The sequence below is a fragment of the Microcaecilia unicolor genome, chromosome 4 (genome assembly GCF_901765095.1).
Source record: "Microcaecilia unicolor chromosome 4, aMicUni1.1, whole genome shotgun sequence".
NCBI classification, from domain to species: Eukaryota; Metazoa; Chordata; class Amphibia; order Gymnophiona; family Siphonopidae; genus Microcaecilia; species Microcaecilia unicolor.
Window position 1 is genome coordinate 224007105 of NC_044034.1, and position 12161 is coordinate 224019265.

The window sequence follows — 12161 nt, forward strand, 5'->3', positions numbered from 1 at the left end:
CAGCAGTTAGACTACCTGGGAGTTCACTTCGATACAGCACTGGGACATGTCTTTCTCCCAGAGGAGCGTGTGCTCAAGCTCCATTCTCAGATTTCCGATCTTCTCCAGTTGTCCAGTCCCCGGGCCTGGGACTACGTTCAGGTCTTGGGTTCCATGTGTTAATCTGATTGTGAGCCCTTGTGCCCAGGCCGAGGCTTAGGAAGGACCTTGGCCAAGGTCTAGGGTAGACCAAACAGGCGCTATTGAATACCACAGGCCCCAAAGCCTCACACACTCAGGAAAATCAACAAGCACCACCAGAAAAGTGAAATGGACCACTCAGGCGGGCCACAAGGCCGATTGGGAACTCACTTGTACAGAGTCCAAGCGTACGAGCTGCAAGGCCGAACTGGAACTGAATCATACACTAGGGAAGGGGAAAGAACAATGAGGGGTCCCAGAAGGGACTGGAGCTCAAGAGGCGCACACCGTGCCAGGCAGTGACACAAAGGGAATGGTGACAGACCAAACTGGTGGATACAGACTACAACCAGAGGGAGGGAATACAAACAAAGGCTACACAGTAACCCAGGTAGCGGAGGGCAGAGCCCATAGGGAAAAAGGGAAAGCCAGAGTCAGAGCAGGACACTATAGACTCGGAACCTAAAAGAGCAAAGCTGTTTGTTTCTTTTAATCCCAACAGGATGGGGGTCGCCATCGGAAAATGCACCATCTCTAATTGGCTAGTAGATTGCATTTCCTTCACTTACGTCCAAGCTGGGCTGACTCTGGAGGGCCATGTCACGGCTCATAATGTTAGAGCCATGGCTACGTCAGTGGTTCACTTGAAGTCAGTCTCCATTGAAGAGATTTGCAAGGCTGCAATGTGGTCATCTGTCCACACATTCTGCTGCCTTCAGCAGGATACCCGACGTGACAGTCGGTTTGGGCAGTTGGTGCTGCAGAATTTGTTTGGGGTTTAGAATCCAACTCCACCCTCCTAGGCTCATTTCTGTTCTGTTCCAGGCTGCACTCTCAGTTGTCTTTCTTTTTAGGTCAATATTTGTTATGTCCTCGCCATTGCGAGGCCCAATTGACCAATGTTCTTTGTTTTGAGTGAGCCTGGGGGCTAGGGATACCCCATCTGTGAATAATATTCAACCTGCTTGTCCTCGGAGAAAATGAAGATACATACCTGTAGCATGTATTCTCCGAGGACAGCAGGCTGAATATTCAGCGACCAGGGCTGGCATCTGTCCCATGGACGGCAGCTCCTGCGTGAGCTGCTAAAGATAATACCCAAAGATGACGTTATGCTTGAGGAAGGGTTTCTTTTACCCTTTCCTTGGGTTTAGTGAGCCATACTGTTCAGAATAACAAATCAAGTACTTTCCATTGTTGTGGCTTGAAGGACCAAACAACAGAGCCATCGGTGCCATGAGCAGATTGGTCTAGAACATGCAGAGCCAGTTTCTGTAAACAAGGTGGCTATTAGTTATTTTCGCTCTCCTGCAGCCTTGGCTATGTTAGCATTAATCCTTTCACTGCTCAGTAGGAATGGGCCTACTGAGCCAGCAAGCCTTATCATGAGCTGACTTGGCCTGAGTCTGTAACTTGGAAGCCAGGTTCACAGTATAAAATAGTGCCTTTTCTGTAGGGCCACTTTTGTACCCACAGGTGATAAATTTCATTTTTGGCTGCTGCTAGTTCTCATTACAGCTCTCCAAATCACTTTTTATGTCTCGTACACTGCTTCCAGTAATGTTATCCTCACCCTCTGACTTCTCCGTCTATCCAACACTGCATAGGAGAATTGAAACTGCTGTAACAGACGTCATACAACTTGCTACAAGCTCTCTCCCGTAACTGGCATGCTTTTAGTTCCTGAAGAAGCACTTTGTCAGGGATTCTCATACTTTTTACTGGGCTCAACAAGAGCTCTAGCCCCAGGCTTCTATGTGCTGGGGGAAGGCCAACAGTCGCTCAAAAAGCGCATGGTTTGGGATAAGGCATCTTTCAAAGATATCACCAAAATAGGGAAGATAGGGTATCCTGATAGTGAGGTTGCAAAAGAGACCATAGTAAATCAGGTGTCCTTAAATAAAAATAAAAATCAGACAAAAGATTGCAAATTAATACTGTAAAGTACTGAGCATGATGTAAACAGGAACAACAAACATACGTTTGAAATGTCTATATGCGAATGTTAGGAGCCTAAGAAATAAGATGGGAGAGTTAGAATATATTGCGCTAAATGGAAAATTAGATATAATAGGCATCTCTGAGACCTGGTGGAAGGAGGATAACCAGTGAGATACTGTCATACCAGGGTACAAATTATATTGTAGTGATAGGGTGGATCGAATCAGTGGAGAGGGTAGCATTGTATATTAAGGAGAGTCTTGAATCAAATAGATTGAAAATTCTGCAGGAAACAACACATCTTGCAATCACTATGTGTAAAAGGGAAAAGGATAGTGATAGGAGTGTACTACCGTCCGCCTGACCAGGATGAACAATCAGATGTAGAAACGTCCAAGGAAATTAGGCACGCAAACAAACTGGGCAACACAAAAATAATGGGTAATTTCAATTACTCCGATATTGACTGGGTAAATATAACAGGGCACGCTAGGGAGGTAAATTTCTTGACAAAATCAAGGACTGCCTTATGGAGCAGCTGGTACAGGAGCCGATGAGAGGAGGAAAAATTCTAGACCTAGTCCTTAGTGGAGCGCATGATCTGGTGCAGGAGCTAATGGTGCTAGGGCCGCTTGATAACCACGATCATAATATGATCAGATTTGGTATTAGCTTTGAAGTAAGTATACATAGGAAATCAAATATGTTAGCGTTTAACTTTAAAAAAGGAGACTATGATAAAATGAGAAGAACAGTGAAAAAAAAACTTAGAGGAGCAGCTGTGAGGGTCAAAAATTTACATCAGGCGTGGATGCTGTTCAAAAACACCAACCTGGAAGCCCAGGCCAAATATATTCTGTGTATTAAAAAAGGAGGACGGAAGACCAAACAACAGCTGGCATGGTTAAAAAGTGAGGTGAAAGAAGCTATTAGAGCTAAAAGAAAATCCTTCAGGAAATGGAAGAAGGAACCAACTGAAAATAATAAGAGACAGCATAAGGAATGTGAAGTCAAATGCAAAGAGGGACTTAAAAAAATGCGTTGGAGGCAAAAACACATAGTAAAAGTTTTTTAAGGTATATTAAAAGCAGGAAGCCGGCAAAAGAATCGGTTGGACCGCTAGATGACTGAGGGGTAAAAGGGGCGATCAGGGAAGACAAAGCTGTAGCGGAGAGATTAAATGAATTTTTTGCTTCGGTTTTCACGAAGGAAGATTTGGGAGAGATACCGGTGCCAGAAAAGGTATTCGAAGCTGACGAGTCCGAGAAACTGAATGAATTCTCTTTAAATCTGGAAGATGTAATGGGGCAGTTCTACAATCTTCTGGGATCGGATGGTATTCATCCCATAGAACTGACAGAACTGAAAAATGAACTTGCGGAGCTACTGTTAGTAATATGTAATTTATCCTTAAAATCGAGTGTGGTACCGGAAGATTGGAAGGTGGCCAATGTTGTGGTACTGGAAGATTGGAAGGTGGCCAATGTAACACCAATTTTTAAAAAAGGTTCCAGAGGAGATCCGGGAAATTATAGACCAGTGAGTCTGACGTCGGTGCCGGGCAAAATGGTAGACTATTATAAAGAACAAAATTAAAGAGCATATTGAAAAGCATGGATTAATGAGACAAAGCCAACATTGATTTAGTGAAGGGAAATCTTGCCTCATCTATTACATTTCTTTGAAGGGGTGAACAAACATGTGGGTAAAGGTGAGCCGGTTGATATTGTGTATCTGGATTTTCAGAAGGCGTTTGACAAAGTACCTCATGAAAGACTCCAGAAGAAATTAGATTGTAAGCTGTCTTGAGCAGGGACCATCCTTCCCCATGTTTAAACTTGTACAGCGCTGCGTAACCATGGCAGCGCTATAGAAATGCTAAGTAGTAGTAGTAGTAAATTGGAGAGTCATGGGATAGGAGGTAGTGTCCTTTTGTGGATTAAAAACTGGTTGAAAGATAGAAAACAGAGAGTAGGGTTAAATGGTCAGTATTCTCAATGTAGAAGGGTAGTTAGTGGGGTTCCCCAGGGGTCTGTGCTGGGACCGCTGCTTTTTAACATATTTATAAATGACCTAGAGATGGGAGTAACTAGTGAAGTAATTAAATTTGCTGTCGACACATAGTTATTCAAAGCCATTAAATCACGAGAGGATTTTGAAAAATTGCAAGATGACCTTACGAGACTGGGTGTCTAAATGGCAGATTATGTTTAATGTGAGCAAGTGCAAAGTGATGCATGTGGGAAAGAGGAACCCGAATTTATAGCTACATCATGCAAGGTTCTATGTTAGGAGTTACTGACCAAGAAAGAGATCTAGGTGTTGTTGTTGATTATACGTTGAAACCTTCCACTCAGTGTGCTGCGGCGGCTAAGAAAGCAAATAGAATGTTAGGTATTATTAGGACGTTATAATGCCCTTGTATCGCTCCATAGTGCGACCGCACCTCGAATATTGTGTTCAATTCTGGTTGCCGCATCTCAAAAAAGATATAGTGGAATTAGAAAAGGTACAGAGAAGGGCAACGAAAATGGTAAAGGGGATGGGATGACTTCCGTATGAGGAAAGGCTAAAGCGGCTAGGGCTCTTCAGCTTGGAGAAAAGGTGACTGAGGGGAGATATGGGTGGAGTTCAACGGGTAGATGTGATGCATCTGTTTACATTTTCCAAAAATACTAGGACTAGGGGGCATGCGATGAAGCTACAAAGTAGTACATTTAAAACGAATCGGAGAACATTTTTCTTCACTCAAAGTGTAATTAAACTCTGGAATTCCGGGGAATGCTCACCGGCGCCACTGGTACTACTACTACTATTTAGCATTTCTATAGCGCTACAAGGCTTACGCAGCGCTGCACCAACATAGAAGAAAGACAGTCCCTGCTCAAAGAGCTTACAATCTAATAGACAAAAAATAAAGTAAGCAAATCAATTAATGTGTACAGGAAGGAGGAGAGGAGGGTAGGTGGAGGCGAATGGTTACAAGTGGTTACGAGTCAAAAGCAATGTTAAAGAGGTGGGCTTTCGGTCTAGATTTAAATGTGGCCAAGGATGGGGTAAGACGTAGGGTCTCAGGAAGTTTATTCCAGGCGTAGGGTGCAGCGAGACAGAAGGCGCGAAGTCTGGAGTTGGCAGTAGTGGAGAAGGGAACAGATAAGAAGGATTTATCCATGGAGCGGAGTGCACGGGAAGGGGTGTAGGGAAGGACGAGTGTGGAGAGATACTGGGGAGCAGCAGAGTGAGTACATTTATAGGTTAGTAGAAGAAGTTTGAACAGGATGCGAAAACGGATAGGGAGCCAGTGAAGCGACTTGAGGTAGACGCACACAAGGGGTAGGTAGGACCCTCTTGGGGAGCCCGGGGATGGCTCTCCAAGGGCAGGCAGGCTTTCGGGACTTTCTCTCCCCCTTCTGGCGACTTCCATGCAGGGCCGTTCTTTCTCCAGCCCCGGAGCACCCTCCGGAGGCCGTAGTGCAGCGGGCAAAAGGGAGGCCCATGCCTGTTCATGCCCCTGGCTCCCCTTCTGGCACCGTTTGCAAGTTCCGCCCCTAGCTGGGCTTCCTGCGCACGCTGCAGAGCTAGGTCCAACAGCGGGCTCCCTCTGGACTAGCCCTGTGGAGGTCCCTCTGATCCCGGGCGGGCTCAGAAGAGGCATCCCGGTCATGGAAACCGGCAACACAACAATCCGGAGATACCTCTGCACCTTGTCGAAACGAAAAGTCAGTCCGACCTCCTGGAACTGCTGCACGGCAGCAGGGACGCATGTCTGATTGCTTTCCGACTGCTACTGAGGGCTCCCTCTGGACTAGCCCTGTGGAGGTGCCTTTGAGCCCAGGCGGGCTAAGAAGAGGCGTCCTGGTCGTGGAAACCGGCAAGACAGCAATCTGGAGATACCCCTTCGCCTTGTTGAAACGAAAATCAGGGTGTCCCTCTGTAGTGGAGATACTCGGTTTTTCAGTCCGACCTACTGGAACTGCTGCCAGACAGCAGGGAAGCAAATCTGACTGCTTTCCGACTGCTAAGGTGGGCTTTCTCTGGCGGCCGCCGGCGGTATTGCGCCCGGCCCACACTTTGCTGAATTTTTTAAAAGAGCCTTCCAGAGCGCAGGGGATGAGCTGCAACCTCCGCACGTGTTGCCAGGGAGGAGGCGGAGGAGCGGCTCATCCCCTGCGCTCTGGAATACAAAAATTCTAACCGGTATTCTCACAGGCCCTGTTATTAGTTCCCTCTTCTTTCATAAGAGAGAACTAGAGCATCAGGTAAAAGGTCTTCCACTCTAACTCACATGGCTTTAAACCAGTGCATTCTTACTCTGACAGGTACTTAAACACTTTCAGAACAGTGTACAATAAGGCTTTAACATACCCTAGCAATTTCTAGGATTGACTCTCTCTCTCTCTCTCTCTCAATCAGAAATATGCCTTCAAGGATTAATAGTGCCCCTTTTCTCCTGAATGGGGGTTCTGACCTCATAGACTGTATTGATTTCCCTTGGATGGGGGTTTCCCCCCTCTTCTGGGAGTGCTAACTGGGTTCCCCTTGAAATTCCCTTCCTCCTCTAACCAATCAGGACAGCAAAACATCTAGCTGTTTGTTTTAGCCAGGTCTTTCTCCTTTCTGTGCTAACTAGCTAGCTAGGTATCTGTTTCCTCTTCTACCTGCACATCCCATCCCTCCTCACCCCTCACCCCTACCCCCCATGTTGCACACCACAAAATGGGGATAGGTGTCACGCTTTGTTTAAAAGCAGTAAACCTAGAAGATAAAATAGGATCATTTGCCAAATGAACATAGATGTGTATTTTCAAAGCACTTTGACCTACAAAGTTTCATTGGTTCCATGGAGCTCGTTTTCAAAAGAGAAAAACATCCAAAAAGTGGCATAAGTCTGCATTTGGACGTTTTTCTCACAAATAAGGCACAAAAGGGTGCCTTAAATGACCAGATGACCACTGGAGGGAATCAGGGGTGACCTCCCAGTGGTCACTGACCCACCCACACACACAAATGTGGATACAGTGCAATCCGCTTAAGTGCAAGGGTCTGGGACCAAAGAAATGCATGCAGTTAACCGGAGCGTGCACTTAACCATTGTGACCCAAAGAAGCTTGACATCTGATAAACATATGTACAGTACTGTTTATTATTATACATATAGTATACAGTCTACGTTAATTGACGTTAGGCTTACTTGAAGTAATCAGTTATACTCCTCTGTACACTCTTGGGTCTGTGAGTTCCATAGACTACGTCTGCCAGATGGTAAAAACTGTCATAGCACTGACATCCAGTGGCCTCCAGATAGGCCCACACGGTGTTGAGACTCTCCAGCGCTCTTGCAAAAGTGGCAGGAGAAGGTTGTTGAATTTCATCAGCATGTGCCTCGCTGCTCATTTTGTCATCTGTTTCATCATCAGCCGTTGCCTGCGTGTAGTCGCATATCTCAACATCAGTGCTGTCGTCAGCTATTTGTAGATCGTAATCAACAGCTACATAGTGATGAAACTCCTCTTCAGTAACACCAGCTGGGATGTCGATAGCCTGTTCATCTGATGCGTTTGCAACAGCTGTATCTGTTTCGTCCCTCTCCACATCCTTAGCAAAGCTTGCCCGCTTGTAGCAGTTCACAATGGTTGCCTGTGTAACATGATTCCAGGCTTCATCCTGCATATGTAGTGAATCCAACAGTGATAGATTACGAGCCAGATCAACAGCACGTTTATCCTTGCCAGTCTGGTTATCGATAACGCTCATCAGACGACGTAGCACAAGAGCCCGATAATGTTGTTTGAAATTGGCTATTATGCCCTGATCCATTGGTTGGATCAGAGAGGTAGTGTTTGGTGGCAGGAAGACCACCTTGACATTAGACAGCCTGACATCACCACTGTGTGCAGCACAATTATCACAAAGCAACAAAATCTGATGCTTTTGTGCCCGCATTCTAGTGTCTAACTTCTTTAGCCACTGCTTTCAAATTTCCCCAGTCATCCATGAATTTACGTTAGCCTCATATGACACAGGAAGTCGCTTAACTTTCTTGAAGCAACGGGGCTGTTTGCTCTTTCCAATGACGAGTGGTTCCAACTTCTCACTCCCATCCATATTGCAGCAAAGGAGGATCGTCAGTCGGTCCTTCAACGTTTTACCTCCAGTAGTTTCGGCATGTTTGAATGCAAGTGTTCCATCAGGAATCGCTCGCCAGTAGAGACCATTTTCATCAGCATTGAAAATGTTACGAGGTGCAAACCTCGTTCAAGATGGTAGGAAGAACTGAAACAACCCAATTTTCATCACTAAAGTCATCAGTGTCTGCTTTCTCACCATGCTGTTTCTTGAATTTTATGTTGTTACTCTCCTTCCAACCATCCAACAGTGTCTTTGAATTCAGTTAGTCCAAGACTTTCAGCTAGCTGGTTAGCTTTCTCCATAAGCAGTGGACCACTGACAGGAAACTGTCTGCTCCTGACTCAAGAAAACCAAAGAAGAAGAGCATCTTCTACCTCCTCAGCTTTTCCCGCCCGTTTTTGTTTCTGTTGTGGATTTGTATTATTTTGCCAGTCTTCCAGAAGCTGGTCTTTCTGCTTCAAGACACGTGAAATTTGACTGGGATTGACACCATATTCTTTAGCAATAGATGCTTGACTTTGTTTTCTAATTTTTTAAGAACTTCTATTTGTTCAGCCAGTGTTAAAGTCTTACAGTTCCGCTGCGACGACGACGACCCAAATGTACACTCTAACAACATTCTTTTGCTTATTCTGCCTGTGGCAGCTAACGGGGTGGTAAATTTGAAATCTCGTTGGTTGTTACGTGCCAATCGGCTTCCATGTTCCGTGCGTGTGCGTATGCGGAGTCTTTCCTGCAGAGGAGCGGTCTTAAACCATGCATATAAGCGAATCTTGCACTTATCAGTGGTGCGCTAAACCGAAGTTTGTCCCCATAGAAATTGATGATGCCAAAAACGGGACTGAAGTACAAGCATGCAGTTAATCAGAGCATGCGCTTGTCCAACGTGCTCTTAAATGGAGTGCACTGTACTTATGTGCTTCCGACTGATGTCTCTTCCTCTCCCATTGTCTCCATTTGTAGTAGATCCAATGTAGCCTCTTCCCGTGGAGCTTCTTGAAAGGCCTCCATGGGAAGAGTTTATATTGGATGATCTCTTTACTTTTTGATTCTGCACCTAAGATAATCCATATCTGATAGGTTGAAATCTCCTAGCAACAGCAACTCCCGTTTCATTCCCAAGTTTTGAATATCTATGTTTGGTTGCTCAGTCTGCGATTGAGGTCCATAGGTAACAGCACTTGTGTGGATGTTTTCATAGTGGGCCCACTATTCAGCCTTATGCTGAAAAGCCAGATATTCAATTACCTGACCCTGTCCAGACCCCAACATTGAATATCTGGGAAAGTGCAGTCACCTGGAAGCTAACTGGGCACTGGCTGATATTCAGACTGGTGTTCAGTTAGCTCGGCGGATAAAGTTAGGAGAACTTTTAGGTGTCCTAACTTTATGCACTTACTTAACTGATAGCGGTGATATTCAGTCTGCTAACCAGTTAGTGCTGGCTCTGCCCAAGCTCCACCCCCATATCAGCCCAGCACTAACCAGACAGTGTCGTATTAGTTAGACACAATATTCAGTGCACTAAATATTGGCAAATGGGCCAGTTCAGCATGGTTTAACTGGGCAAGATGCTCTGTTAGACCCTTTTGATTCTCAGGTCTAGTACTTCCTCTGATTCTCATACCCTTTGCATTTCAGTTGCTTTGATATTTTTCTTGATCTACTACTACTACTCCCCCTTTCAATCATTTCTGAATTCTCACCAGTGATTGCGGCTTACAAGTCTGAAACTTTGTTGCTTAGGCTGCAAGCATTTGTACTACAGATCCTTCAAGATAGGATGCTTCAGTGAAGCATTCACAATTTGTGTTAACCTACACACCACATTTATCAGCACAGATAACTGGTCAAAATAAGTGGTTGATTTGCGATTGTGAAAATTTCCAACGTATCATCATCCTGTACCATATCAAACTGCTCTTGCTGCCTCCTACATCCCTTTCTACCAAACACCCAACCTGTCTCTCAATATCAGAACATAAGAATAATCATACTGGGTCAGACCAATGGTCCATCTAGCCCAGTATCCTGTTTCCAACAGTGGCCAATCCAGGTCACAAGTACCTGGCAGAAATCCAAATAGTAGCAACATTCCATGCTACCAATCCGAGGGCAAGCAGTGGCTTCCCCATGTCTGTCTCAATAGCATACTATGGACTTTTCCTCCAAGAATTTGTCCAAACGTCAGAGAAATCCAGTGATTCATGTAAATCTGAGTTGCATTGTGCCACCACTTGCTGATGCGAGTCTGAAAGAAATAGCATCAAGAATAATAGAATATAGCTGCAAGACCAACTTCCTCTCTGCACCAGGAGGAATGGGAAATAAAGTAATTGGTTTAGGCTTCCAATATTGCCAACCACATTCACTCAGTCACTGAGTCTGTCCCACTCATTTCAGTTTCCTTTCAATTGAAAGAGGCCTGCTTCCTGTGTATTTATGCCACAGAGATATTTAAACATCATCTATATCATATCCCAAAAGGGCAAGTTTTTAAAGTTTCAGGCAAGTAATTATTTAGCTAGAAAAGATATTTCTTTAGAGAAGACTAAAGATCATTGTCTTTCTAATTTTCCCCTTGCATGGAAACAGAGCAAATTTGCACAGTCCTTAGCTACCTACAGACTCAAACATACCACAGCCTCACATGTACCTTTTGAAGTGTTTCTGAAGACTGGTCAGGACTCATGATCTAACACTTTCCCCAAACGAAAAAAAAACCATTCTGCCTTTGGAATGCAGGCAGACTGAGACTAGTTCTCTCTAGCTCTGACAGCAAGAAGCCACAGGGAAATTCTGCTTAGCAGTCAGGTTGCAGAGAATAATTTAAAGTGGGAGTCTGGTGGTCAAACAGACAGCATGAAGAAATAGAAGTCTCAGGGCAGCTCTTTCCTTTTGTCTTGGAACATCTTTTAAAATCTTTACTTCTCTATGAGGTGTATTTTCAAAGAACTTAGAAAGTTCCATAGTAACCTATGGAACATTGTAAGTCTAAGTGCTTTGAAAATGAGTCCCCTTATCAGTTAAGTATGTGGATGAAGGGATTGTAAAGTGTCCCAAGTGGAAGTTGCTCTTTTAGGTAGATGAGAGCACTAACTTGAAAGATTGATGCAGTTCTTCCAAGTAGGCTATACCCCTCTCGTATTGGTAATATATGTCTTCTAAGGTCAGTGATCCAGTTACTAAGGAGATCTGTATTCCTTCAATGATCATGATTTAAGGAAAAGAGCAATGGTGGTCTCTTCTCTCTCCAGCCCAGTTTAGTCTTACTGTACTACTGTATATCCCAGAATCTTTGACTTCCAGTTTCCATTGTCTTTGGCTAATGCAGGAACTGTGCAGTCCATCCTCCTCTTGACCAGATCCCTCCATAATCTGTTCAAGCTTATCACTAAAGAAACAATGAAAACAAAAATTAATGAAACAATTTGCTACAGATGCACCACCCAACCCTTTTGATATGTAACATCCACCTCTTAACTAACAAGAACAAGGTACTGCCCCATTCACCATTGTGTTTACAAATAAGGTTTTAGCTTCTGTAATATCCCTTTTATATTCCTCCATTTGCGTTTTAGGTTTCTGTTGCAACATCTCCAATCTCCTTCCTTCTTGCTTTAAGTCTTGCAGCCCTTCAAAAAACCAAGGGATAATTTGCTAAATCATATTCCCATATTTCTACTAGATGCTCTTATCTACTGCTGTTAATGGCTGATTCCAGTCCTCTATAAGCAGCTCCATGTCCTGGAGCCCTTTTGCTCACCATCAGGATAAAGCTCATTAAAAGCTCTTACCATCTATATCTTTAAATGACACTAACCTTTTATCAGAAATCTCCTGTAGTAGATCAGATTGAAAATTCACTCTTAAATTTTATTTCTGGATGTAATAAATTTAAATATTAACTC

General features: G+C 44.2%; 1 protein-coding gene across 1 annotated transcript in view; it reads left to right on the forward strand.

Moving 5' to 3' along the window:
- Positions 1-12161, forward strand: part of LRRC56 (leucine rich repeat containing 56) — a 407692-nt gene that overhangs the window by 65646 nt on the left and 329885 nt on the right. The window lies entirely within an intron of this gene.